The sequence below is a fragment of the Heterodontus francisci genome, chromosome 2 (assembly GCF_036365525.1).
Source record: "Heterodontus francisci isolate sHetFra1 chromosome 2, sHetFra1.hap1, whole genome shotgun sequence".
NCBI classification, from domain to species: domain Eukaryota; kingdom Metazoa; phylum Chordata; class Chondrichthyes; order Heterodontiformes; family Heterodontidae; genus Heterodontus; species Heterodontus francisci.
In genome coordinates, this window is record NC_090372.1 from 82,582,956 (window position 1) to 82,587,827 (window position 4,872).

Consider the following 4,872-nt stretch of genomic DNA (forward strand, 5'->3'; position numbering starts at 1 on the left):
CCTCAACGTTCTCTGGGGTCAGCAGTGTCGCATTGAGCTTCCACGTCCCTCTGCCAACCCGCTGGTCGTCCTGTAAGTGACAGTCGGCCAGTAAGAGGCAGTGGTCGGAGAAGAACACCGGCTTGACGTCGGTGGATCCGACCGTGACAGCACGGGACACAAACAGGAAGTCAATCCTGGAACGGGCAGACCCGTCCGATCTTGACCATGTGTATCTGCGCTGCGCTCCGTCTGCAGGTTTGCTGAAGACGTCGTGCAGTTTGGCATCCTTAACTGTTTCTATTAGGAATCTGGACGTAGCGTCCAGTTTGCTGTCGTCACTGCCAGATCATCCAGCCGCATCGATGATGCAGTTGAAGTCACCGCCTAGGATGACCGGCCTGGACGTTGCCAGCAGCAGTGGGAGATGCTGGAAGACGGTCAGCCGCTCGCTGCGTTGTACCGGGGCGTACACGTTGATCAACCGGAGCGGAGCGTTGTTGTACATCACGTCTGCTACGAGGAGGCGGCCGCCCACCACCTCCTTAACTTCGGAGATGGTGAAGTTACCTCCCCGCAGCAGAATACCCAGGCCGGAGGAACGGCAGTCATTACCCCCCGACCAGATCGATGGCCCGTGGGACCACCATCGCGACCACTGCCTGTAGGTGCTGAGGTGTGGTATTCCACACTCCTGCAGAAACAGTAGGTCAGCTTTGACCTTGGCAAGGTAATCCAAGGTTGAAACACATCGCGTAGTCGATTTAATGCTACGCACATTAATGGAAGCAATTCTTACACCCATTTTTTACTAAAAATTAGTTGTTGCTTCCCATACCATTTGTCCTCGCTAGTCCCAGTCCTTCCCCTTCGGGATGTTCCTGCATACCCATCGTATGCGCAAGCAGTTTCACGTTGGTTGGGCTCAGAAACCCCTCCTGATTTTTCATGCAGGGTTTGTGCCGCTCGGGTGACATCGGGGGGGTCTTGTATGCAGAGAGGATTGGGTTATCCTCAGCTGCTTCCATCTGTTCCTCCTCGAAAACATCACAGCTCCCGGTCTCCCGGAGCTCAGGTGCGCCAGACGTGTCTTTGCTCCCGGTGTCGCAGAGCTGAGATGCGTTGGCCACGTCGTTACGTGTGGGGAATTGGGGTTGGGGCACGCCGGGCCCATCACAGCTTCCAGTGCCCGGGGGCTGGGATGCTCTCTCATCCATCTCGGAGTTCTGCCGCCTCTTTTGAAGGGGCTGTCGTTCCAGCATTTCCCCGTCCAGTGAAGAGGAGTTGTTGCAGTCTGATTCAGAAGAGAGCCTCCTCTTGCCACTGGTTTGGGTGGTGGCTTTGGGATGTTTTTTCTTTGTGGTTTTCCTCTGGACCACTTGCCACTGACCTGTTTGTCCATCTGCTGCCTCCTCCTCCATTGATTCTGTCTGTGGAGGAGGGGTTTCCGGGCGCTGGGTAGGTGCTGGGTCGTTGGTTTCAGCTGCCTCCCCTTCCTTCTCAGGTTGAAGTTCCTCACTGCGGAGAAGGTTGCTGGTCTCCTTTCGAACAGCGGATGCCTTCGTCGAACCTTCGCCCGGCCATTCCTTGGACCTTGCCGCCTGAGCATAGCTGAGACAACGTTTGGGGCAGGTCTTGTAGAGATGGCCTGCCGCACCGCACAAGTTGCAACACTTAGTCTGCTTACAGTCCTTGGTCTGATGGCCTTCCTCCTTGCAGTTCTTGAAAACAACCGTGCTGCAGTTGGCTGCCATGTGACCAGATTTGCCACAGGTGCGGCAAACTCTGGGCTGCCCAGCGTAGACCAAGAAGCCTCGACTTCCCCCGATAGCGAAGCTGGAGGGAGGGTGGATGATGGCTCCACTGGGATCTACCTTCAAGGTCACCTTGACCTGCCGCTTGCTGGTCCAGATCCCAAAGGGGTCCTTGACATCAGTGCTGCTGCCGGCCACCTCGACGTACCTGGCGAGAAAGGTGAGTACATCCACCACCGGAACATGGGGGTTGTAGAGGTGAATCATCACCACCCGGTCCCGTTGTGACGGAAGCGTGAAGAGCGGCTCCGCTGTGAGGATCGACAGTGGCGCCCGGTCCCCTTTCTCCTTGAACGCCTTCAGGAACTTGATGCATCCCGCCACGTTCCGGAACGTCACGTCGAAGTATCCACTGCTGGGGAAATCCTGCAGGCAGAAGACGTCCGTCGCTTGAAATCCGCAGCAATCGAAGAGAATTTTCTTGATGAAGAAGGTGCGATCGACCGGTGCATCTCCTTCCTTGTCCTTCACGACCACCCGAACGGTGTTGCGCACTCCCTGGCCCGAAGCTCGAAAATTGGTTATAGCCATTTTACTCAAAGCTTCCCCAGGATCAAAAGGCAATGATCATGGTCTCTTCTCAATCAAATAAGCACTGATAAGAACAGATACTACACTTGATCTTAGCCAAAAGGCCGAGAAGCGATCAGCTTGGAGCAGCTTGGATATTTTTTTTTTTATTTCCAAAATATACTTTATTCATAAACATCTGTAAAAATTACATTGCCAAACAGTTTCCAAACAGCACCAAAAAATACAAACATTGCAAGGGAGATCAGTTTCCTTCAATACTGTCATGTGTTTCTTCCCAACCCTTCCGTTTCACAATTGTCATGTCAATTACAGTTTTACATTTACAGCAATTGAGAATATTAACGATACAGTTCGAGGGGTTTCCCATTGATCCAGCCCCTCAGTCCAGCTTGGTGGGGGAACCTTACACTGTGGTCTTTCCCCATTGAGCCTTTGCTGCGGCTGCCCCAAGCTTTAGTGCGTCCCTCAGCACGTAGTCCTGGACCTTGGAATGTGCCAGTCTGCAACATTCGGTGGTGGACAACTCTTTGCGCTGGAAGACCAGCAAGTTTCGGGCAGACCAAAGGGCGTCTTTCACCGAATTGATAGTCCTCCAGCAGCAGTTGATGTTTGTCTCGGTGTGCGTCCCTGGGAACAGCCCGTAGAGCACAGACTCCTGTGTTACAGAGCTGCTTGGGATGAACCTTGACAAAAACCACTGCATCTCTTTCCACACCTGCTTTGCAAAGGCACATTCCAGGAGGAGGTGTGCGACCGTCTCTTCCCCACCACAGCCAACGCGGGGGCACTGTGCGGAGGGGGCGAGACTTCGGGTGTGCATGAAGGATCTGATGGGGAGGGCCCTTCTCACCACCAGCCAAGCTACGTCTTGGTGCTTGTTTGAAAGTTCTGGTGATGAGGCATTCCGCCAAATGACTTTGACGGTCTGCTCGGGGAACCATCCGACCAGATCCACCGTTTCCTATTCCCGTAGGGCCTTGAGGACATTCCGTGCAGACCACTGCCTGATGGACCGGTGGTCAAAGGTGTTTTTCCGCAGAAACTGCTCCACGAAGGATAGGTGGTACGGCGCCGCCCAACTGCACGGAGCGTTCCGCGGCAATGTGACCAGGCCCATCCTTCGCAACACCGGGGACAGATAGAACCTCAGCACGTAGTGACACTTGGAGTTTGCGTACTGGGGATCTACACATAGCTTGATGCAGCCGCACACGAAGGTGGTCATCAGGATGAGGGCCACGTTGGGTACATTTTTCCCGCCCATGTCCAGAGATTTGAACATCGTGTCCCTCCGGACCCGGTCCATTTTAGATCCCCAGACGAAGCGGAAAATGGCTCGGGTGACTGCCACGGCGCAGGAGTGGGGTATGGGCCAGACCTGCGCCACGTAGAGCAACAACGTGAGCGCCTCGCACCTGATGACCAGGTTCTTACCCACAATGGAGAGAGATCGCTGCCCCCACATGCCCAACTTTTGTCGTACCTTGGCTACTCGCTCCTCCCATGTTTTGGTGCACGCCCCGGCCCTTCCGAACCATATCCCCAGCACCTTCAGGTAATCTGACCTGACGGTGAAGGGGACGAAGGAGCAGCTTGGATATTGCTAAAAGCAATGTTCCCTGTAAGGTGCATGCCCAGCAGTTACCCAAAAGTTTCCAAGCAGGCCATACAGAATTTGGCCTCTTTAAGTTACTGCGTGTGCGCAGCTGCACAAAATTTTTTTAAAGGGGCCGTGCACTTAAATATTTCACCCACGCACTCCAAAGAAAATTGGAGGGAATTGACCAGAAGCCTTTCATTTCTTACAGACAATAATAAGAATCTGTACTGGTACTATGAATGCTCCATTTGGATTTACAGGTGTTGTGATTTAGATTAGATTAGATTAGAGATACAGCACTGAAACAGGCCCTTCGGCCCACCGAGTCTGTGCCGAACATCAACCACCCATTTATACTAATCCTACACTAATCCCATATTCCTACCAAACATCCCCACCTGTCCCTACCACCTACCTATACTAGTGACAATTTATAATGGCCAATTTACCTATCAAACTGCAAGTCTTTTGGATTGTGGGAGGAAACCGGAGCACCCGGAGAAAACCCACGCAGACACAGGGAGAACTTGCAAACTCCACACAGGCAGTACCCGGAATCGAACCCGGGTCCCTGGAGCTGTGAGGCTGCAGTGCTAACCACTGCGCCACTGTGCCATTTGCCATTTCCATATCGCCACGCACAGTTCCTAATTTTTGTTCATCTATATTTCACATTGTACCAATTCTTTTTAAACTTCTATTCAATCACTTCTGTGTATGTACCAAACCCCACATTCTTTCAAAGTTCTGATGAAAGGTCACAGATCTGAAATGTTAACTCTGCTTCTCTCTCCACAGATGCTGCCAAACCTGCTGAGTATTTCCAGCACTTTCTGTTTTTATCCCACATTCTTTCCCCCCCAGTATGATCAAGCCCCAGTGCTCCAAAACCTCAGGACACACCCCCTTCTATGCTGCCAAATCCCTGTTGCTACCAACCCTCAG

At 52.8% G+C, this 4,872-nt stretch overlaps 1 pseudogene; it reads right to left on the minus strand.

The window, feature by feature from the left end:
- Positions 1 to 2,331: 2,331 nt before the first annotated feature.
- On the minus strand, positions 2,332 to 2,440 carry LOC137351917 (U2 spliceosomal RNA; annotated as a pseudogene).
- Between the last annotated feature and the right edge of the window lie 2,432 nt (positions 2,441 to 4,872).